The sequence below is a fragment of the Petaurus breviceps genome, unplaced genomic scaffold (assembly GCF_028583685.1).
Source record: "Petaurus breviceps papuanus isolate PSGF00001 unplaced genomic scaffold, PetGlider_PUasm1.0 90822, whole genome shotgun sequence".
NCBI classification, from domain to species: domain Eukaryota; kingdom Metazoa; phylum Chordata; class Mammalia; order Diprotodontia; family Petauridae; genus Petaurus; species Petaurus breviceps.
The window spans coordinates 5,026,494-5,051,427 of record NW_027187351.1 but is presented as its reverse complement, the minus strand read 5'-3'; the positions used below and the strand labels follow the sequence as shown (position 1 = coordinate 5,051,427).

General features: G+C 39.0%; 1 long non-coding RNA gene and 1 pseudogene across 1 annotated transcript; both read left to right on the top strand.

The window, feature by feature from the left end:
- LOC138148059 (serine/threonine-protein kinase ICK-like) overlaps positions 1-24,934 on the top strand; it is a 134,227-nt pseudogene that overhangs the window by 3,624 nt on the left and 105,669 nt on the right.
- On the top strand, positions 16,159-24,300 carry LOC138147999 (uncharacterized). The gene is made up of 3 exons (XR_011164957.1): positions 16,159-16,290; positions 22,411-22,525; positions 23,941-24,300. It is a non-coding gene; the product is annotated as an uncharacterized lncRNA (long non-coding RNA).

Genomic DNA, 24,934 nt, shown 5'->3' with positions numbered 1-24,934 from the left:
AGAGTGGAGAGAATACTTGATTTGGAGGGAGAAAACCTGAGTTCAAATCCTGCCATTGACCACCCCTGTGATTTCCCTTCTTCCAGCCCCATGTAAAATTTTAAAAATTGATCTAGATAAGCTTTCAAGGCTTTCCAGCTCCAAATCTAGTATCCTTGATTTGTTGACAAGGGGATGCACAAAGAGTAGGAGGTGGGGCCTTGCTTCCAGGTTAACAAAGGATTCTGATGATTGGGATGACTAGGATGGCCTCAATTTCAGCCCTTCCCTCACCAGGACTGATCTAAAAAATAAGAAAAGACAGAGTGATGAAACTCCCTGTAGGCAAGTTTGATAATATTTTCTTTGTTTTTGTTATCATTCATGTATTTATATTATCATTTCTGCCAAGAAAATGACAAGATAACTGCCAAGTAGATTACTTGAAGCACTCTAGATACTTGCCTGGTGAATAGAAATTATTTACCTTTAACACTATAGACACTTAATAGACGCCTATTGATTGATTGGTTGATAATAAATCAGTGATGTTCCTTGTCCAAAAAAATGCACATTAGAAGGCAAGACAAACCTTTAGTGCACTGTGTAAGAGCCAATGAGAATGCTAGAAAAACAGTCGTTGGAGCCCATGAGTCATAAAGCCATCCTATGCCACCTAGTCGGAATAAGATGGAAAATTTGAACATGGGTACCTTATGAAGTGTTCCCAGGACCCACTTGAATCTCATCCTGAGCTGCCATTTAAAGTCCAGTGAGCAGAAAATCAACTCAATTTCCATTTTCCTGCTCTTAGATTTAGTCTTACATCTAAGGAGTCTTACATCTTAGATTTAGGTATAATGATAAGAATGTGGGGCTGTGTTTTTTAAAAGAGTTAATGATCATCTGTGTTTGAGAAACAGGGGAGAAGGGTGAACACATGGAAAAACATTCTCAGAATAAAGGAAAGAGTTATCTTCTAGTCAGTTTAGAAAAATCTTCAGAATGATCTTCCAGTGTACACATCCAAGCTGTCTGCCTTTCAGCCTCTTAAGAAATTTTATTTCAGTTAGGAAATAGTAATAGACATTTTTCTCATTCAGTCATTTTTCAGTCACATTCAACTCTTTGTGACACCATTTGGGGTTTATTTGGTAAAGATACTGGAGTGGTTTGCCTTTTTCTTGTCTAGCTTATTTTACAGATGAGGAAAATGAGGTAAACAGGGTTAAGTGACTTGCCCAGGGTCACACAGCTAGTAAGTATTTGAGGCTAGAATTGAATTCTGGAGGATGACTCTTACTGTCTCCAGGCCTAGCACTCTATCCATGAAGCAACCTAGCTGTTCACTAATAGACATTAGACATCAGTCACGAGAATGACGAAAAACTGCTCTTAAGAAACTTTTCCATTGTATGGATCAAATATAGGTTGATATGAGTGGTTGCCAATTATGATTAAGTATATTGAGTCAGAGAGTCAGGCAGATAATCAAAAGCATAGAGAGATAACATGCATGGGAGGTCAGTCTTGGATTCAAGAAGATTCAAAGGTGCAGCCTTTGACACATATTAACTAGGGGCTGCTGGGTGGCTCAGTGGATAGATCTGGAACCAGGAAGATGAGTCTTTCTGAGTTCAAATCCAGCCTCAGACACTTACTAGGTGTGTGACCCTGGACAAGTCATTTAACTCTGTTTATCTCTGTTTCCTCATCTGCAAAATGAGCTGAAGAAGGAAATGGCAAATCACTCCAGTATCTTTGCCAAGAACACCCCAAATGGGATCACACAGAGTTGGACATGATTGAAAAATGACCAAACAATAGCAACTGCTATTTAACCATTGGCAAATCACTTAACTTATCTATTTCTGTTGTGGCTCACTCTTTCTCACTCTCAATTTCTGTCTAAATTTATTGAATAATCACCATTTAGCTAGGCTTCTGTCTGCCCTGCATATCATTCTCCTGTATTTCCTATGGACAATAAAGCATATACGTAAAATATGTACACTCATCCAAAGAAATATGGTGGAGATAAAAATTGTTGAGACTTGGCAGCTTTCATCTTCATTTTATAGGAAATGTTTAATTCTTCAGGTTTTATGTTATTGCTTTTCTGAACCTTGATGAAAGACTAAATATACACATTACTTTTTATTTGTTTCCTACTAGGGATAACTATTAGAAATGGCATACTTCCCAATCCAGGCAAGAATTTTCTTCCACCTAATTCATGGTCTGGGTCTAGTCTCTCTGGAAAATCTTCAGGGTCAGTATCAGGAATCAGCAGAATGAATTCAGGTGAGTAATAATGAAATGCTAAGTGGTGACAAGGAAATTACACTGGATTTAGAAAACTCATGACAAGTGCCTCATGCAGTTAATGCTCTTGTTTTTGCCTTTTCCCATTTTACTGTGTTGCACTTAGCATTACTTTCTCCTTCTCTTATGTAGTCCATGGAAACTATTATGACAATATCCCTTCCCTTCCTACCTTAGTTGATTCCCCACCCAAATATTCTCTGCCATGCTTTCCTTTCTAGTTTCTACATTTCCTCACATGAACATGTCTTCTTAATATAAAATTCTACTCTACTTCTCCTTTTGATTAAGATATACCCATAAAGGGAAATTTTCCAGTCATGAATTCTGTCCACCTATGAGTTTGAATTTGCTTACCAGTATTGGAAAGTCATAGTTAACCTTGTCATAGTATTTTTTGCATATATGTATAAATATTTGAGATCATGGACTTTATTTCTGGCTTTCTCCTTGGGTATCACCACCTATGAGTTATTGGTCCTCTCACTAATACATTCTTGTTTGTTGTCTTTTGTTCTCAAAGAGAACCAAAATGACATCACTGTGCTCAAGTCAAGTTTCAGTGTTTCTGACTGTGGATGATCAGACCAACATGAGCTCAGAATGCTCAACCACAGGTTGGGCACAAGTAGTCCCTGTAAACATTTGGGTGGATTATTCTCCAAATTTGTGCATCCTGTGTTTCCTTTGAGCTGTTTCCATTCTGTTTTGCTCATAGAGCACAACACCTTCTCTGACATGTGCACAGCATGCTGAGTGGTCCTGTGCCAGTGTTTCTTATGTTACACAACCAATTCTAAAGTTCTTGAGAGGGACCTTGACAGTATTCTTGTAGTGCTTCTTCTGACCACCATATGAACTCTTGCCCTGTGTGAGTTCTCCACAAAACAGTCTTTTTGGCAAGTGTATGTTTTGCATTCAAATGGCATGCCCAATCCATCAGAATTGTACTCTGAAACAGAGTCTGAATGCTTAGCGGCAGTTTATGTCAAGTAAGGACCTCAGTGTCTGGTACCTCATGCTGCCAGATGATCTTCAGAATCTTCCTAAGATAACTCAGATGGAAGCGATTCAGTTTCCTGGCATGTCTGATAAACTGTCCAGGTTTCACAGGCATACAACAATGAGGTCACACAATGGCAGTGTAGACCTTCATTTCCGTCATCAGTCTAATACCTCTTCTCTCCTTCAGAGCCTCCCAAACACTGAGCTAGCTGTGGTAATGTGTGCCTCAGACTCATTGTCAGTTTGTACATCCCTGGAAAGTACACTACCAAGTAAACTTATCCACAACATTCAAAACTTCTCTATTTGCTGTAACCGATGATTCCACATATGGAGAATTTCTTCAGTCAGGTTACAGATCAAACTACTTAGAGGGCTCATAATAGATAATTTTGAGAAGAGTCACTAAAGTAACCAAGAGAACTTAAACATAGATTAACATCACATCTCCTTGTATCCTAGTCACCCACTCGCAACATCCATTTAATCTGCTCATTTTGAGTCCCAGATTTGCCAGGTAGTCATCTGGTCCCTGGGTATCTTCGCTTGTCCATTTTGAAATTGCCTTTCATTCTTGGGGCGCCTTGAAGGGAACTCTGCTTCTCTGGTTTCAAATCACTTGTAGAGGCTCCTAAATAATTCTGCTAAAATATGCTAGTAATAAGGGTTAACACAATTTAGCACAATCTCTTAAATTTGTTTCTTCAATTATAATACTTCAGAGAATTTCAGGTTGTTATATATCACTTCCTATTTTTACCTTTACTTAAACACTGTACCTGATATAAGAATCTTAAAAAAAACATATTCATGGGAGGGCTAGGTGGTGCAGTGAATAGAGCACCAGCCTGAGTTCAAATTTGAACTCAGACACTTAACGCTTACTAATGTGTGACCTTCTGCAAGTCACTTAACCTCAGTTGCCCTGCATTTCCTCCTCCAAAAAGCAAAGAAAAATATTCTGAGGGTCTAACTTATAAATTAAACTCTTCTGTCTTATAAAATTATATACTTGGAAAATGGAAAAATAATTTCTCTTTCTTTGCTATTATTAATACAATATTTTATGTAAAGCCCTTAATCCAATTTTGAAAACTTATTATGAAAACATAACCAAAATCTGAATTTTCATACTAGATACATTAGGAAGCCAGTCGTATACATTTGTATGTTGTTCTTTTAGAAAGAATATCTAATCTTTTTGCACTCTCAAAATTTGCTATTCCATTTAATTAGGAAACTTTTACATTACTTTTTTGTCTTATTACTTTTTCTAATTCTACCTTTGTAGGATATTATGCCTATATTATACTTTGACCATAATTTCTGATTAAAATTATAAGATTTTTCACATTTGCAAGCTATTTTAGTAACTCAGAGATCTTTCAATATCAGTCTATAAATTAGTAGATTTGGTATTTTATTTACAAAACTTCTACTGTTCACCTGCCCTTATTATAGAAATTTGATATGAAAGAAAAAAGAGAGACATAGTTATAACAGTGTCAAAACTCATCCCCCTTGAGGGCACAGACTGACCTAATATATCCCATAACAAGGAAAGAGCTTTTAGCTCTGTTTGATTGTAGGCATGAGTCACAGCTGATAGCCAGTCTTGTAGTCACTGGGTATCAAAAGCTAAGGCTCAGGATTAACCAGGTGGAGAAACTTCCTGTTCAGCAAGGAAATAGCACAATGAGGAAATTGAATCAAGGGGACTCATGCCAAGGTTATCCCCAAAACTCTTCCCAGGCACACACACACACATCTACCTTTAGCAGTTCTTAGACTGCAGTACATGTCATTTTCTAAATTACCATGACAGTTCAGAAACCATCCCTTAAATCAAAAATTATAGTCCCAAGAATTTTTAAGGCTAAAACATCTTTATTTATGTTTCCCTTACAGTTAATATTTCTTTTATCCTTTACTTATAAAGTTAGTCACATTCTGGGGTTTCAGAAATACATCAAATACCTGATACTTAACTCATATTAATATATTGAAGTTACATCTTTAAACCACCATATAAATTTTCATAATTTTTGTAAGTGTCAGTCAAAATTTTTCAAGGTCTATTTTCAAAAATCTTTAAAACTCTTAGTTATAGTAAACTCATTGTGATCATCTGTTTTAAAACAATATACCCCATTAAATATTAAACATTTTTCAAATACCTGTTTTTATCACATACTTTTAAAAGGTCAATTTATAATCTAGATTCAAAGGGAAGGTAATGTTCAACAGAATTTCTGATAAGATGGTTTCTGAAGTATTTTACAACAGAGAATTTAGAAATACAACAACGGCATACACAATATAAAGTATTTAAAACACAAAACAAAATTTATTACCAGATGATATCAATTCAGCTAATGCATTTCCAAATTATCCTACATAGAACATTATTAATCTTTTTTACCTTTGTAACTTTATACTAATCATATCTTCAATGCAGTATGCAATACATTAAATTAAAGAAAGAGTAATAATAGTCAGCATTTATAGAGTGTTCACCAAATGCCAATCACTGTGTTAAACCCTTTACAGTCATTATATCATTTTGATCCTAGCAACAACCCTGGGAGGTGGGTACCATTATTATTTTCCTCTTTTACCAATCAGCAAACTAAGACAAACAGAGATAAGATAACTTGCTTAATTACACAGAGCTAACAAGTTTCTGAGACCAAAATGCAAGTCATGGCTCCTTTCTTTTTATTTTTTAAAGCAATAGGGGTTAAGTAACTTGCTCAAGGTTACAGGGCCAGTTATTTCTGGGTGTGGTGCTGAGTATCTGAGCCCAGATTTGATCCCCAGGTCATCCCAACACTGGAGCTGGTGCTCTTACTCTCTGAGCCACCTGGCCGCCCCTTATTGTCTTTCTAATACCTTTCTTTGAGAACCTGATCTGAGATGAAAGCGGTTCCCAGGGTTAGAGGGGGAGGGTCTCTGAGGTGGGGTGGAAGTAAAAAGGGAATTTCTGAGCTTGGAGGGAGGTGGATCTAGGTGTCCTTGATCTAAACAACCTTTTATCTTGTCATGGTAAATGAAGGGTTAACAAGTACCTATTTAAATTTCAGATGAATTTGTAAATGTAAACCTTTTTATCTTTTTTTCTGCTTCACTCTGAGATTGCTTTGAAACTAGCCACCTTCCTTCATAGCACTAAAACAATAGCTTTATCAATCTTCAGGAGGGAAAGTGATCTATTTACCCCTGAAACTTTTACAGAATTTATGATAAAACCACTACCTGCTCTTCTAAAATCTTCTGTTCCTTCTGAGAAACATTATAATCTCTAGCAATAATTTTGGGTCACTTTTTCCCTCATGCCTCTACAGTCAGCTGCCAGGAAGTGGTGGCAGTTTTGACAAGGCTTATTCCATGCTGGATACACATGCAAGGAAGACAACAGAACTCTCCCTTGTTCATGGTGTTGGGCATAAAAGGAGCGAGACAGAAGATCCCCAAAATTAAAATTGAAAGTGGATTTTATTGCCACGGGACTGCTGGGGTCACATACCCAAATCAGACAGTAAATTGACATGAACAATATGCTGGTTTTTAAAGAGATTACAATAGTCAGGTTACGTAAGCTGAAACTAAAATCAGTGATTGCTCAGTGTATATTTGAATTTTCCTGAGCTTTTCCTAGGCTGAGGTACAGGGAACCCAAAATGGGTGGAGATGGGATGAAAGGGGGGGGGGGGGGGGGGGGGGGGGGGGGGGGGCAAGGAAGAATGGAGCAGGGACTTTACCCTAGGTTGGAACCCCCACCCAGATCAATTAGAAGAGGGAAGGATAAAAGTTATGCTAAAATGCCTGCTTACAGATCAATGGAAGGGAAGGGAAGATGGAGTTGTTGCTTACAGATCAATTAAGGGAAGGGAAGGTGGGGTTATGCTCAACAATGGCAAGGTGGCAGATGAATGTCTAAATGTCTCACAGAAGAGCTTCAACTACAGTCACTCATCACCTTTTGTCTTCCTTTGGATGAACTGAGATGACCTTCCTTATAGGATGAACTCTTACCCAGTGCACATGTGGTTCTACCTCATGGATCCTTAGAGCTCAGAAGGTCCAGCTCTACTCTTTATAGGAAGAGCCTTATACCTATCACTTAACTTGAAACATTTAACAGTTCAGTGATGTTAGACTTAGAGTCAGGAAGACCTGGATTTGAATCCTACCTCAGACATTTAGTAGCTGTGTGTCCTCGATGTCCCTTATAATTCCTGAGCACTGCCCCTGTCATCCCCCAGCCCCCAAAATGCTAGATGAAGAGAAGAAGTGGGAGTGTGGGGTCAGTGACGCAGCCAGGCAGAGCTGTGGCATCAGGAACTTCCCAGAACACAGAGCCTGAAAGCAGATGATTGGGTTTTTGGAAGATAGGACTTCACCATTTTCCCTGCTTTTCCTGATGCTGAAGAAAGTAGTCCCACACGCTTCTTTGAGTGAATATCTATACAAGACATATTTATTGTTTTATAAGCAACTTGTTTGAAGGACGTTCCCTCCTCGCCTCTGAATCCTAGAATCTTTGATTTCCTTCAAAGCTACCTCTCACAGGGGGTCTTTTCTTATCCTCTCTGTTGTCTTAGCCAGCTTGGTGGCAAAGTGAATAGATCTCTGGCCCTAGAGTCAGGAAATCTGAGTTCAGATCCAGACCCAGACACTTACTAGCCATGTCACCCTGGGTAATAATGCAGTATTGCAATAGAAGTGCTGCTAAGCGGTGAGGTAGAGTGCCAGGCCTGGACTCAGGAAGACTCCTCTCCCTGAGTTCAAATCTGGATTCACACACTTACTGGCTATGTGACCTTAGGCAAGTCCCTTGACCCTGTTTGTCTCAGTTTCTTCATCTGTAAAATGAGTTGGAGAAGGAAATGGCAAACTACTATAGTATCTTTGCCAAGAAAACCCCAAATGGGGTCACAGAGTCAGACATGGCCAAAAAACAACCAAACAGGAGAGATGCAATTTAGGGCTATGTGATATGGGCATTCACCCACCCACCTGGCTATATTGTGAAATGGTTAAGTTGCAAATATGGTACATTGGGAAAGTCACTTAGCCTCTGTCTGCCTCAGTTTCTTCACTATAAGATGGGGGAAATATAATAATAACATTTATCTGCCAGGGTAGTTGTGAGGATCAAATAAGATAATGTTTGTATTGTATTTATCACTTATGTTATTGTTCAGTCGGGTCTGACTTTCCATGACCCCACGTGCCATGGCACACCAGGCCCTTCTATCCTCCCCATCTCCTGAATTCTGTCCAAGTTCATGTTCATTGTTTCCATGATATTATCCATCTCACCCTCTGCCCTCCCCTTTTCCTTTTGCCTTCAGTCTTTCCCAACACCAGGGTCTTTTCCAGTGAGTCCCACCTTTTCATCATGTGGCCAAAGTATTTAAGCTTCAGCTTCACTATTTGACCTCCCAGGGAACAGCCTGAATTAATTTGTTGCCTAAGTTATAGTAGCCACTTAATGAATGCCTGCTTCCTTCCTTTCTCTCTCTCTGGAAATTACTTTGGATATACTTTGTATTCAGTCACTTGTTTTCATGTTGTATCCCCCCAGAAGAATGTAAACTCCTGGAGGCTAGGAACCATTTAGGTTTGTCTTTGTATGCCCAGCACCTCCCACAAGTCAGTACACATAGTAAGAGCTCAGTTAATGTTGTTGAGTACAAAGAGCCAAATAAAACCAGATTCCATTTCTTTTCTTTCTTTTGGGATGGTCATTTACTCTTTTTTTTTTACATGTTATGCTTCACTGAAGTCTGTGAGACTCATCATAATCAACCCCTTTTCCATATCCAGTCCACAAGTACACCAGGGTTATTGCCTAGGCCACCTGCAGCCCAGCCAGTCCATGGACTTACTGACTGGGTTTTAAAATATGCATCATGATGATGACAGAAGTGAAGCACTTTGGGGGCGGCTAGGTGGCACAATGAATAGATCACCCTCTGTGGAGTCAGGAGTACCTCAGTTCAAATCCGGACTCAGACACTCAACACACAAGCACACACACACACACACACACACACACACACACACACACACACAAACACAAAACTAGCCAGGTGGTCTTGGGCAAGTCACTTAACTCCAATTGCCCTACCTTCCCCCTACTCTAAAAAGAAAAAAAAAAGAAGTGAAACACTTTGCACTGAAAAGCAAGAAACTTTTATCAGACAATTATGGTGAAGGAAACTGTCTCACCTGCAATAAACATGAGAAATGATAAGCAAAGGCCTTTCCCCAACATATAGTACTTATCTTCTGAGACTGAGATATTTCAATATTCCTTTTTTTAGTTTTTAAAAAATATTCATTTGGATCCAATGTTGTATTTTTTGTACAAAATTATTTTTTTCTATAATTGTGTCCTATTATTTTCTTAAACAGCAGCATTTTGCACATAGGAGATTATGTTTTGACATTTTAAACAGGAATCTTTATAATGAACTTTTAAAAAAAGACTTATTTGGGGGGAGGGGTGTCCAGGTAATATTATATACAAATAAAGAAATACCGTGAAACCAATGCAGTATTGCAATATAGGTGCAATTTAGGGCTGTGTGATACAGGGGCATTCACCTCCGCCTTGTGGCTATTTGTGAAGGGGTTAAGTTGCAAATATAGTACATTAGGCACATCTAGCCTGCTCTGAGAAACTGGCTTGGTTTTAGTACTGTGAAAGTGATTCTCAGTTTTTTCAGATGCCCTCTTTTCCTTGGTTTGAGTTTGTAGCACCATGATTCCCCTCTCCTAAAAGTATTATAATAACATTTCTTGAATTTCATTTTGAGAATTTGCTAGCATCTTTTGAAATTATTGGAGACACCCTAAGGTATTGCAAAGTGAGGTGTGGAGATCTCTGTAAAGGACCTTCCTACTTCCCTTCCTACCCATTTTTGAAACATTAACCTGTGGGGAGAGGTAGCCCTATAAATAATTGTGCACACACACAAAATTGATTGGATGGGCAAAAGCCTCTTTAATCTAAAGGCTAACACAGACAGTTGAGTTTATATTCCTGCCCCACAACAAGTGCTAAAAGACATAGCCAATGGTGTTTCACTGTGGCAGGGAGTTTTCCCCCCTCAAAATTCCAAGTGGAATTTTATATACATTGCACATCTCTGGGTCTGGTTAGGATCAGACAGCATGTAATCCCACTGTCCTTGCCAGATACATCATGGCAGTCTGATCAGGAGCAAGGACTTGGACTCTCTCTGATTTGTTTGGAAACCAAGTTAATAGTAATGTTAGTGTGAATAATGTGCCACATTTTAACTTAGCCACTAATTTCTCTCAAGCAAAGGGAAGATAAACTGTATTTGTCTGGTAGAAGCTATTCCTGGGAGAGGAATGTTTCCAGCAATATTAAAAATGACAAAGCTGGTTTATAGGCAGAAAACATAAAAGGATAAGACCTATTCTTGACCCATCTCTGTAGGACTTTTCTACTGCCTTAATAGGTTTCCCTAAGGGCAAAAGGGAAAGTTATTTCTAATGAAAACAAAAATATTTATGGTTATTTGGGTCCATACCTGTAATTTCCTCCTCATGAGGAATCCTCAGTGCAGAAACTTCTTCATAGAGACAGACTAACAACTTACCTGCAATTCATAGTCAGTAGGGGGCAGACCTTAAATCCAGATTTTCCTGATTCTAAGGCCAGCCTCATGCTGCCTCTAACAGAAAGTAGTTTTTTCAAATTTTCTGAAGCAACCTTTTAATAATAAGTGAACTCAGACTCAATACCTAACTATTCCTTTTCAGATCTCCCAAATTCAAGGGACCCTGTTATAAATTGTTATTTTGTTGTATCAAGTTATGGCATAAAAGAATGACTAATGACTTTCAAAGGTCTCTAATTTAAACCTGGGAGTATCTTATGCACTGAGAGTAATCTGACTCAAAAATTTGTAGTCAGCTATTAAGCAATCTCATGCCCTTTGCTGAACCCAAGAGAGTGAAAAAAAAAAACAATTTTTAAAAAAAGCACATGGTGGATATGGGTTTGGTCTTTGGACTGTTATGTTTTATAGCTGGCAAACTAGCAGCAAAATTCAAAAAGGGAATTATACCTTCATATATTCAAGCACACTTTGCAGCTGCATTTATTCATTTTATCATATTGTGTAACCAGTTGATTTCTTAAAGCAATGTGAAATGTGTTTTCAGCAATGGCTTTTTCAGTATGCTAGCTAGCGAATATTTATTTTCTATCCTACATCATTACAAAAAGCCAGTTTACATGAAGATGAGCATATACTGATTTGGTGGGGAGAGCTGTTTTCACATTGTAAACAGAGATCCTGGAAGATCACAAGTAAGACACATAACACATAACCTTATTTCTTTCTTTTTTTTTTTTTTGCCTTTTGGAGGGCATTTGGGGTTAAGTAATTTGCCCAAGGTTACACGGCTAGTTTTTTTTTCTGTGGGTGTGAAGTGTCTGAGGCCGGAACGGAACTCTAGTCCTCCTGACTCCTGGGCCGGCGCTTTGCTCACTGCGCCACCTAGCCACCCTGACACATTCCTTATTTCTATCAGGTTCTGATTTATGTTGAATTCATTGAATCTTATCAATTCTAAATACTGGATTTGCATGTTTTCCAGAAGGCCAATTCTTATTACAGGACTATAAAAATTTTTGTATGATCTGTTCAGAAATGTCTTCCCTTTGTTCTCTTTTTTTTTTCTGTGTCCATCAGAAGGCCCAGCAGCTTTCCTTGGCAAAGCTCCGTGGAGTTACCTGTATATATAGGACAGACCTGTGGTATAGAAGAGAAAACAATGGTTATTTAGCATTTAGAATGACTCTGTCATTTAACTGCAGACTTAAAGTGCTCTTGTATTTGCCAAATGGGTAAAGGACAAACTGTGTCTTCCAAATCTGTGTAGCAGAGGCAAATGATGACTTACTTTTAAGTAGAAATGAATAGCTGCACATATTTTTAGCTTTCATTTTAACAATATTTATGATGTAAGACACTTAAAAAAAAGTGATGAGTTTGATGGTATTAATGTGTGACTATACCTCAGCTAATCACTTTGAAGGAAAAAGCACAATGTACTATCAGTAATAGCCACAGAGTCAGCTCTTTTACTATGTCAAAAAATATCCAGAAACAGAGTTTTAAATGCAAATGCAGGCATACCCCTGCTTTAAGAAAATCCAATATTTGGAAAAACTGGATTTACTGAGAAGATGAATTAGTGAATTACTGGTGGTTGGGGTGGTGTGTGTGTGTGTGTGTGTGTGTGTGCATCACTCCCTGGGGTTCTTAGCTTGGGGTCTTATGGACAGATTCTAAGACATCTGTAAGCTTGAATGTGGGAACAAAATGTATCTTTACTTTCACTAGCCTTTAATGAAAATTTAGCAATTCCTTCCATCATTTAAAAATATTATTCTGAGAAGAGGTCTGTCCATAGGCTTCATTGCATGCCCAAAGGGATCCATGATATAAAAAAGGTTAAGACTTCCTGCTTTGGGCCAAGGCAAAGATTATCACCTCCATCACTCTGGGTACTCTACTTCTTTTAAAAACCCAAGACAGCCTTCTTTTTTATCAGTGACCAATGGACTCAAGTCAAAAATAGAACATCTAAAACATTTGAGTCTTTTTCTGTGAATTGGCTGTCTAGTTACATCTCTCCCCTCTTTTGCTCATGCAGTTGACTTTTATTTTAATCCCAGTATAGGACTTCCTCTTGGTCCCTTTTATATTTCATATTAATTTTAGTCCTGTTCTAACCTGTGGGAAGATTTTTGAATCCTGATTTTATTCTTTAAGGCATTAAATATCCTTACAAACTTTATTGAATCTGTAAACTTTAAAATTGGCCACTGTGTTCTTCATCCAAGTAAATGATTAATATGTATATGTTTGTCTATATATATTGAACCTGGGCCCAAGGATAGGCGCTTTGGCAATCTTTGTCCATCTTGATATCAAACTATTAGTTAAGATTCTTTGAACTACAAACTCAGTTCAACCTTGATTTATTTTTTATTTTTGCTTTTGGGAGGGCATCTGGGCACTTGCCCAAGGTCACATGGCCAGTTTTTGTGTTAAGTGTCTGAGAACGGATTTGAACTCAGGTACTCCTGACTCCAGGGCCAGTGCTCTATTCACTGCACCACCCAGCCACCGTTGAGTGATACACTTGAAAAGAGATATTAATATTTAAGGAAAATCCAGAAGAGGTGAACACGACAGTGAGTTTTGAAAGTGTAGTATGTTGTGTATAATCATGTCTGACTATTCATGACCCCATGGGTCAACTATCCATGAGATTTTCTTGGCAAGGATACAGGAGTATTTTGCCATTTCCTTCTCCGGTTTTATGAAGGCAAGGGTTAAGTAACTTGCCCAGGGTCACACAGTTAGTAAATGTCTGAGGTCAAATTTGAACTGTGGTCTTTCTGACTCTAGGCCCAGTTCTCTCATGCACTTCAGCCTCTTCCTGCCCCATACCACAGAAGTAATCATTTAAAGCAACTGGGCTAGGTTTGCCAAAAGAAGATTTAAAATAAGGATAATTCCCTTCTTCACTTACACATACATACTCCAGCCTCCAACCTCCATTTCTCAAAATTCTGTTCCTATGACAAAGATTTGTCCAAATGCTGAGCCCTTCACAAAGTCATACTGACCATAGACTTAGACTTGGATGAGACTTTGGAGATTGTATAGCATAAACCTTTCATTTTAGACTAAGGACCAGTAAGAGAGGTAAAGTGTTTAAAATTTTCCTCTCCAATGATAAATTAGTGCCTTTCAAGTTTTGGACTCGGATCAATGCATATTAAAAGTGGCAGAGAGGGATAAGACCCAGTTAGCAGATTTGTTTATTCATTTTTGCAATCAACAAAAGAAGAGTCATTATTGCAAAATCATTATTTTTCTGTGATTGCAAAAAACAAATTCAACAAGAGGCATTGACTGCACTACATTTGGCATATTATATTTCTTTTGATAACTTCAAGTTTTTCCCTGAAACAAAATCTTATCATTTTATCATTTTCATTTATTAAAAAAATTGTGAACTTGACAAATATGAACATTTTCATATGCAAAGAAAAATAAAGATTGTATATGAAACTATGAATGTTTCATTGATTCCTTCCTTTCACTTCCCTTCCTTTCCCATATACACATATACAAATAGTATATATGGTGTGTTATGTGTGTGTATATATGTATGTATAGATATAAAATTTGTTTACATGTTATATATTTACATATATGTGTATACAATATTTTATAAACAAAGTCCTTCCAGAAGCAAAACACAGGATGATGGTACAGGTATTTTCACATTACTTTTGGACTTTCTTTCATTTTTTTTATCCTCATGTAAATGCCTTCCTATGATATATGTAGAGAAAAGAAATCCAGAGTTAGTTAGGAACTTACTCTTCAGAACTACACAGATGACATGCTTCTTTCCTTTCAGGACATTATTTCAAGTAAATAAAGCTGATGATGATCATACTCTCCCTCAATCTCCTTTTCTGAGCTAAACCACCTGGTCCTTTCAACCTTCTCTTTAATATTTTGGCTTTGACACTTGCTGTATTTGCTACCCTCGGTATTCTCTCTAAAACATGATCATCCCTTGTAAAATGGGACTTTCAAACCTGCTCATAGTGACTCGGACGTAGTTTAAGAAATTCAAATACAACGTGTAGATATCAAGTGGGAGAAGAACTAGAAACTCCTAAAGGGAAATAGGATAAGGAACAGAGAGCCTTAATCCTCTGATTTAATGAGCATAATTTTTAGAGCCTAACAATAGTACTGAAAGATTGAAAGTAGCTTTGAAAGAAGCTTAAATCTGCGTCCTTGTGGCCAAAATCAGCGTCTGCTTTGAGGTTTTGTTGCTTTCATTGAGAAAGTTAGCTATGATAGAATTTGGTTTATTCTTTTTTACTTTGGTCTTTCAAGAAAAGAAACCTCATGATTGCAGATACAGTTTCAAGGTCTGTGTAGGTTTCTCGCTGAGAAGTGACTGGCTAAGTTAATTTGTTAGAAATTTTGACTTTATCGAATTGTTTCTTTTAAATTACACAATCGTTTCTCCATGTCATTTTTATCCCTCCATAAAAGAATTTGTAAATTGCAGGCTTCCGGGAATTTTGCCAAAGGAAGTCAGAAGACATCTGTATTGCTTAGTTTTGGGGTCCTCCGTGCGTGTATACGCGGTGTAAAAAGGAAGGCAGACTGCCACGTGCAGCGCCTCATTTGGATGTGTCTGGAGTCTTGGAAGCTTGACTACCCTACGTTCTCCTACAAATGGACCTTGGGAGCTTGTTCTAGCAGGGGAGCGCAGCTACTCGTATACCCTTGACCGAAGAACGGTACCGCCTCTATCGGGGAAGGTCGTCCTCTTCGACCGAGCGCGCAGCTTCGGGAGGGACGCACATGGAGCGGTGAGGGAGGAAGGGGACACCCGCCTAGCCAGCCAGATCAGCCGAATCAACCCTGGCGATCAATGGGGTGACAGATGTCGCAGCCAGATCGCCCTCACATGCAGCCACTGCTTGGGGGCGTTCCCTATATGAAGCCGACAATTGGGCTTTCTTGACCCGTGGGTTGACCGATAGTAAAGAAAAAAATAAAATAAAAAATAAAAAAATCCGAGAATCCTAAGGGGCATATCTCTATAGCTTCCTGAAAAACAGTTTTTTGCACCCTCTTCAGAAACTTAATAGCAGTGGAACTGCTTTGCCATTGGGTAAATTTTTTTTTCCTCCTCCCCATGATACCTTGCAGCTGGGTTGGGCATGCAAAGCAGCAGAATCACCATTGGTAGGTTTCGTCCAAAGTCCTCGCCTACTTCGCATAACTAGGGCTCCCTTCCTGTTCGCTCCAGCTAGCTTTAGCCCAAAAGCTGCTCCTCTTGAACCCCAGCCCTCGGGACTCTCTTCCCCAGCAGCGGACGGTGAGAATGTGCAGAACTCCCAGGCCTTTCCCTCCCTGCCGCTTGCCTACCTGCGCTCTGCTTTCCCTGGTAATGGGGTCCCCGCATCCCTGTCTCCAGAGAGTCTGCAGCGCAGGCAGTCCCCTCGCCCTCACTCCACCTTCACCACCTCCTCTCTCTGAGTTTAGGGCGCAATTCCAGGTGTGGGGAAACAGGCATCCTAATTTTATTGTGACATTTGACAAGTCACTTAATCCCAAGGTGTCTTGGTCTCTGCCTCTATGAAATAGGTGTGATGACAGGCGCTCAAAGGGCTGTATCTGTAAACTATTTTAAAAATCTGAAGTCCTGTTACAGCACTGCCTACCTCTGAAATTTGTCTTGTTGGGGCTGCCTCAGGACACATGGACTGACCTTTCTTTGGGAAGGAGTCCTGTCTGAACTGCCTGGAAAACGAGTAAATATTTCATTTGAGAAAGGTCTTTCCAAACCCGAAGTTGCCAAAATAGTCTTTAAGAAGGTCTTGGAAATAACTTAATCTTTCCTCCTGATGAGATGATGGATTAAATATTTTAAATCAACTCTTTTCTCCCAGACAAAAATGACAGAAGTGCATTATAAAAAATCAGAACTTTTAGATAACCAGTTAATGTGTGAGTGGGCTCTCCTTTTTTTTTTTTTTTTTTTTGAGTAAAAATGGTTCTAATCCAAAAACTCTTGATAGAAAGTGTTAAGAAATAGTGGTTATTTGATCAAGCTAGGCCAAACCAGCCTGTGAAAACTAAATTAACTTATAGTCTCCCTGAAGGATTGGCCCAAGCACTAATGTATCAGAGCTCCAGGGTTCAGCTCCAGAAAGCTGACCACCAGATGACTGAGGCATGAGGAAGATAAGGGGCCAGGTGGGCAGCTAGGTGGCACAGTGAATAGAGCACCAGCCCTGGAGTCAGGAGGACCTGAGTTCAAATCCAGTCTCAGACACTTCACACACACACACACACACACACACACACACACACACACACCTAGCCATGTGACTTTGGGCAAGTCACTTAACCCCAATTGCCCTCCAAAAAAGCAAACCAGTTAGGGGCGGCCAGGTGGCTCAGCAAGTAAGAGCACCGGTTACTTAACCCCGATTGCTTTAAAAAAAAAAAAAAGATAAGGGGCCAGGACAATTCATGGAGTGCTGTCTACTAATGTGGGGAGTGGAGGGTAAAGATTTGCCAATCTTTTGAACTATTGAAGATATTCTTTCATCTATAGCTAAAAACCACTTTTGTGCTAGGAGCATATGATTTTCTTTTTTTGTACACTCTCTTCACTTTTCCTTCCCACAATTTCCTCTTTTCTTTTTTTTGAGGGGGGATGGGGGGAATGTTGAAGACTGAACCCCAGTAACCAATTAACTTTCTGCCCTGCCATATTTCCATAAGAAATGTATTTTGTAAGTGGATACAAATCTTTGGTTTGTAATTAGTGTTCTAAAAATCAAATACTTTGCTGACAAGACTGTACCCCTCTTTTAAGAAAAAGATAATTTCAATCCAAAAAAGATTTTTTTCCCCATAGAAACAACAGTGTTAGAAATAGTAGCTGAGTGTCCTGGGTTGTCCACAGAAACTTAATTAATCCATAATCTATCATCTATAGATATGGAGTCACTCTGAACTGATCATTGCCTAAGTGTTCTGAATTAGGGAAAAGAGTGCACTTGGGGAAGGAGTGATTGTAATTTGTAATTGTAATTGTAATTGATGGAATAATGGGGATTCTCTTGTTTGACTCTCTCTGCACTGTTAATTTTAAGTTATGGAATCATAAAACCCCCATCAGAGATTTAATAATCCTAAATGGGGAAGAGGGAGTAATAGGGAAAGAGAGGAGAGTAATTGCCTGAATTAAGAATTGTGGAAAATGAAATGGGGCAGTTATTTGTCAGCCTTGATTTGGGGTTAGAGTTTGTGGGAAATAAATTTCCTGGGTTTTTGAATAATGATGGAAAGGGGGCATATCTCATTCTCACTAGGATGTAAATTACTTGTGACCAGGATAATAATAATAGCTAACATTTATATAGTGCTTACTATGTGCCAGAGACTTTACAATTATTATCTCATTTGGTCCTCACAACAATACTGGTTGGTAGGTTCTTATCAGCCTAGGAAACTAAATCATAGTTTGAATGACTTGCCCAGAAACACTTAGCTGTTATCTGAGGCTGGATTTGAACTAGGGTCTTTTTGATTCTTTTTGCCTATCTCTTTCCACTCCATCAACTTTCTTTTCTAACTGCCTCAGAGGGTTCTTTGCATTGACAAGGTACTTAGTCATTATTTGGTGAACTCAACACCATAAAGTATGGTCATGGGCAGGATGCCTCAAACAATTTCCTCATCTGTGGGGAAAAGGCATTGTGCTAAGTCCTTTCTAGCTCTAAAAATCTTCGATCTTGAATCTTTTCAGAGCCCATCCAGTCTGTTCTTTCCCACCATCCTCTTTCCCCTCTTGCCCTTCTCTTTTTCCCAGTATATGCCTTTCTGCTATTCTTCTATCATTAACCTTGTCCTCTTCTTCTTACTCCTCTCCTTAGATAAACTGAATACCTATGATCTTTATTAAGGGTTTTTGTTTGTTTGTTTGTTTTAACGTACACCCAGAACCATACTTTAAAAAGAGATTTCATCAGGAAGCAATGAAGTTAAGAACCCCAGATAATAGAGGAACACACTATAAGCAAATATTTTCTGGTTTTTGTTGTTATCTTAAATAGAGCATTTTTTTGTTGTTGTTAAATGGAGAAAATAGCAGGATTAAGATCATGAATTTAAGACTGAAAAGGATGCCAGATATCCCCTAACCCAGCTTCCTCATTTTTTTCCTTTAGTTTTTTTTAATGCTTTATTAACTTCTGATTTACATCATCCGTTTCCACCAGATTTTGAGTTACAAATTTTCTCCCCATTTCTCCCCCACCCAGTGCCCCAAAATAGCAGTCCCAGGGGATATCCCCTCCTCCAATCTGCTCTCTCCCACATTTTCCCCCATACCCCTTTCCACTTTTCCAGTGGATCTCTATGCCTCAGTGTCTGCACATCCCATTTCCCAATTACATGTAAGATAGTATTAATAATAGTATATATATATATATGTAAATATATATAAACACACACACATATACATATATATATACATATTTGAATATTTGATTTCAAAACTTTCAATTCCAGATTCATTCCCCTACTTCCCCGTCACCCACCCATACTGGGAAGATACGCAGTTCAGTATAGGTTGTACATGTGTGGCTAATGCAAAACAATAACATAGTAGATACATTGTAAAAGACTGACTACACTTCCCTCCCTCCCATCCCACCTCCCACCCGCTCTACTCTCCACTTTGATCCCCTCTATTTTCAAAAGTGAGTGCTTCCAACCTCCCTCCCCCCCAGCCTACCCTCCCTTCTATCATGCCCCCTCTCATCCCCTTCCCCCCGTTCTCCTGGAGGGTGAGATACCCAATTTAGTGTGTACTTCATTCCCTCCTCAAGCCAAATTCAATGGGAATAAGGTTGACCCATTCCCTTTTGCCTTCCTATTCTTCCCCTCCATTGTAACCATTTTCCCTTGCCTCTTCTGTATGAGATAGTTTACCCCAATCTGTCTCTCCCCATCTCCTCTCATTATATTCCTCTCACCTCTTAATTTCACCTTTTAAGTATCATTCCTTCCTGTTAAATTGGACCTGTGCCCTCTATGTATACCTGTAAACATATATACACACATTCACATTTGTATTCATATGCCCATATATCCTCATATATAGACAAATATATATATATTTCTAATCACTTCAACTACTGAGAAAAGTTTCATAAGTTACAATTATTGTTTTTTCCATGTAGGGATGTAAATAGTTCAACTTTGATAAGTTCCTTATGATTCCTTTTCCCTGTTTACCTTCTCATGCTTCTCTTGCTTCTTGTATCTGAATGTCAAATTTTCTATTCAGCTCTGGTTTTTTCAGCAAGAATGCTTGAAAGTCCTCTATTCCACTGAATGACCACATTTTTCCCTGAAATATGATACTCAGTTTTGCTGGGTAGGTGACTCTTGGTTTTAATCCCAGCTCCTTTGCCCTCCAGAATATCATATTTCAAGCCCTTCGATCCCTCAGTATAGAAGCTGCCAGATCCTGGGTTATCCTGATTGTGTTTCCACAATATTCAAATTGTTTCTTCCTGGTTGCTTGTAATATTATCTCCTTAATCTGGGAATTCCGGAACCTGGCTATAATATTCCTAGGAGTTTTCTTTTTGGGATCTTTTTCAGGAGGTGATTGGTGGATTCTTTCAACCTCTATTTTGCCCTCTAGTACTAAAACATCAGGGCAGTTTTCTTTGAGAACTTCCTGGAGGATGATTTCTAGGTTCTTACTTTGGTCATGGCTTTCAGGCAGTCCATTAATTTTTAAATTATCTCTCCTGGATCTATTTTCCAGGTCAGTGGTTTTTCCCATGAGATATTTCACATTGCCTTCTATTCTTTCATTTGTTTGGATCTGTTTAACAGCATCTTGATTTCTCATAAAGTCATTAGATTCCATTTGTTCCAATCTAATTCTGAAGCAATGATTCTCCTCATTGAGCTTTTGAGATTCTTTTTCCATCTGGCAAATTCGGCTCTTTAAGGCATTCTTCTCCTCATTGCCTTTTTGGGCCTCCTTAGCCATTTGAGTCAGTCTGTTTTTTAAGGTATTATTTTCCTCAGTCAGGCTGTTGACTCTCATTTCATAATTTTCTTGCATTGTTCTCATTTATCTTCCCAATTTTTCCTCCACTTCTCTTATTTGGTTTTCAAAATCTTTCTTAAGGTCCTCTATGGCCTGTAACCAGCTTGTATTTTCCTTTGAAGCTTTTGGTGCAGGAGTTCTGACTTCACTGTTTTCTGCCTGTTCCATGCTTTGCTCCTTTTTGTCCCCAAAATAGAAATGTAATGTTGTAATCTTCTGCCTGCTTTGTTTCCTTTGCCTGCTCATTTTGCCACTCAATACTTGACTTTTGGGCTTTTTGCCACAGTAGGACTCTGCCACCAGACAGGGGAGCTTTCGTCCCAAACGCTGCCGGAGGTATTAGATGGGTGTCCTGTCTGAGGTCTCCACACACTCTGGCAAGCTGGACACACACCCCAGGACCTCCACCCTAGACTGCAATTCAGATCCAAGAAGCTTAAAGCAAGAGCAATTACCCCTCAGACTGGTGTTTGGTCCCCCTACACTCTGCAGGCCAAGAGCTGAAGCAGCCATGTGGTGCTGGCTGGCTGTGCCGGCGGCTCAGCAGCTTTTGCTCTGGGGGTAAAAGCCACGCACTCCCAGTTACTGGTCCCAAAGTCCAGACTGTACTGACCTCTCACTTTGTCCTTTGTGTCTATGTGTTGATAAATCTGTAAACGGCCACAGCTGCTACTGACCTGGAGTCCTTCTGGCCGGTGGCTGGTCAGGCCCGCCCTGGGGCTAAAGCCTCAGCGTGGGGCTGGGCTCAGCTCTGGATTCCTGCCGGCCTGCCAGGCTGTCCTCAGCAGGAGGTTAGTTTCTCTGTGTCATTTTGTGGGTTCTGCAGCTCCAAAGTTTGTTTAGAGTCCCATTTTTACATAGATTGGGGAGGGTGGAAGCCGGAGCTGCGGCAAGGTCATGCTTCTACTCGGCCATCTTGGCTTGGCTCCCCCCCCCCCAGCTTCCTCATTTTATAGATGAAGTAAATGGAGGCCCAAAGTGACCTACCTACCCAAGTCCACACAGATATTCAGGGACAGTGGTTTATATCTAGTCTTTCTACCTCCAAATTCAGTGGTCTTCCTTTTCTATCAGAATCTTTACAGTTAATAAGATGTTCTTCTTGGATAATTTTCTATTTCATATATGTGACTGTCTTTCCACCAGCATTGCACATGGTATATCTCTTACAGACCCCTGCCTAACAGTTGCTTATAATGAACCAATCTTCTATAAATGCCTCACTGTACAAATCAGATCAAGATTTCAAATATTTAATCTATTGCCAATTGTACGCACGGGATTATACTGGGAACATGAAATACAGTCTCATTTAAGGGTCACTTCATATATGTATATATACATTTTTAGTCTTTTTCAGAAAATTCAAAACACCACAATGGCAAATAAACCAGTCCTCCACCACTTTAATGCAAGGGGCAGAATGGAATCCATCAGATGGCTCTTAGCTGCAGCTGGAGTGGAGGTTTGTCTAATTTGGGGTGGGGGAACTTTCCAAGGAGATTTCATTGTTCTCAAGCTTCTTGGACATCTTAGAACAGACCATGGCCTAAACTTATCTAGTTGTTACACCCAATCCCTCCTTTTAGCCAAGAGCTGCCTCCTCCAAAAGTTGACTTGCGCAAATTGATGTTTTTTTTTTCAGTACACTCTTACTTTGTAATTGCTATTTTCTTATAGTTTTAGACATATTTGATGATCGGTCTGGAGCTGTAAGGCACCTCAGAGAATCATTTAATTCAGTCCTCTCTTCTTATAGTTGAGAAAACTAAGGCCAGGGAAGTTAATGAGTTGCTGAAGGCCCTCATTTGAGCATTTGGAGTTTAATATTTAATTAAGTATTTAGGGAGCTTCCTGTGTGCAAGGAATGAATCAAAATTTAGCCTTTAATTTTCCTTAACTTAACATTACTTTTCCTTAGCTCCCAAAGCTTTTCATTCTAGGGCCTAGAAAAGGTATTTGTGGTCTGTGGGAAGGACTTTAATCCCATTCATTCTGGGAAAGTATGAATATATGTTGATGCTTTTGTGAGCATTTTCACTGGCTTTGTTTAAAATCAAAGATCTCTTAAATAAATAGACCATAATGCTCTTTAAAAAAAAAGTAGGGATTTGTTTTGCTTGACTATGAATATTTGTTATAAGGATTTTCTTTTCCTTTTTTCTTGTTTGTTTTTCAGTGGAGGGAAGAGGGAGGAGTGAGAGAAAAGTGTTACTTAATTTTTAAAATTTTAGACTAAAAAAAAGGGAAAGAAAATCAGGCTCCCTGTGAAGCTGAGGCTTTGAGCCTTCAGTATAATACAATTACTAAATTTTACTACTTAAAACATGGTTTGGTTGTTTTTTACTTTTCTTCTCAAAAAAACAGTCTCTACATGTTATAGAGGGCAGAATTTTCTGACATTATGTAATAGGTACATTTATAAAAAAAGTAATATTGTCCCCTTGTGTTCACCTGTGGATTTGCTCACCTTAGTCCTGGCCCAGGCTTTCAGTGTCTCTGCCAGGTATTTAATGAGTAATTAATAAAGGGTATTTCACAAGACAGTAAACTTATAAATGAAGTAGTAGCAGTCCTACAAAAAGACTTATACTGCCATTGTGACAATGAATAATCCTTACTTCAAGATCTGTAATTTCCCTGTATGGAACTCACAAGCTTTACTTGCATATTGTGTTAGTTACAATGAAACCCTTCTGCAGGAGAGTGAACAGGTTTTGAGAATTGCAGCAGCAAAATGTGTAACACATGTAAATAGAATATTTCTGCATATTAATATATGCTTATATAAAGACACACACATACACATACACACACATACTCTCCTGAATTGCCCATGACATTTACTAATACCATTTTGTATTTCTGTTTTTGTTTTAGTTCAAAGAACAGCTTCTTGGAAAAAAAAAAGAACAATTAGAAAAGTTACAAATAAGTGAGTATAACAATGCATTTGAAACTCTGGAAGGTGTCATCACTCAGAGGAAAGAATGATGCCTTTGGAATTGGAACATCTTGGTTTGGATCCTGGCTCTGCCTGCCACTCACTATCTGTGTGACTTTGGACAAGTCAGTTAACCTTTATGGGTCTCACTGCTTTCCTCTGCAAACTGAGAGGTTGGATCAGGTGACTTGTAAGACCCCTTTTGCTCTAAATCCATGATTTTGCCCTTAGTTTTTATTAAGCTGAAAGAAGCCATCAAAAACACTGTCCTAATAAAATTAGGGTGGAAAGAACAAGTTTTTAAAAGGAAATACTTTTAACTACACTACAGGATGCCTGATAATAGAAATGTGGATTATCTGTTCTGTACCCTATGTGATATACAAATTAACACTGAGGTATGGCTCAAAGTGGGGCTGTTAGGTGGTACAGAGTATAGATTTCCAGGCATGGAGTCTGGAAAACCTGAGTTCAAATTTGGCTGTGTGACCCTGGACAAGTCATTTAACTCTGCCTCAGTTTTCTCATCTGTAAAATGAGCTGGAGAAGGAAATGGCAAACCAATCTGCTATCTTTGGCAAGAAAACCTCAACTGGGGTAACAAAGAGTAGGAAATGACTAAACAACACCAACATAGCTCAAAGTCACATACAAGCAGACATAAAGTTACTGAAATGTCTCAATCTTTTACTTTGGTGAACCTGAATAGACCCTGTGCATTTATTCATTGGACATGAATTTATTCATTAAACACCTACTAGTGTGTTTCCCCGATAATAAGACCTATCCCGAAAATAAGCCCTCCCCTTACTGTGTAAGATTCCTCTAAAATAAGCCCTCCCCCGAAAATAAGCCCTATTGAGATTGCTACTGTAGTGAAGGTGATCCCCTGCGCTACACGCTACATTACGGTACCCTCTGTATGCACCG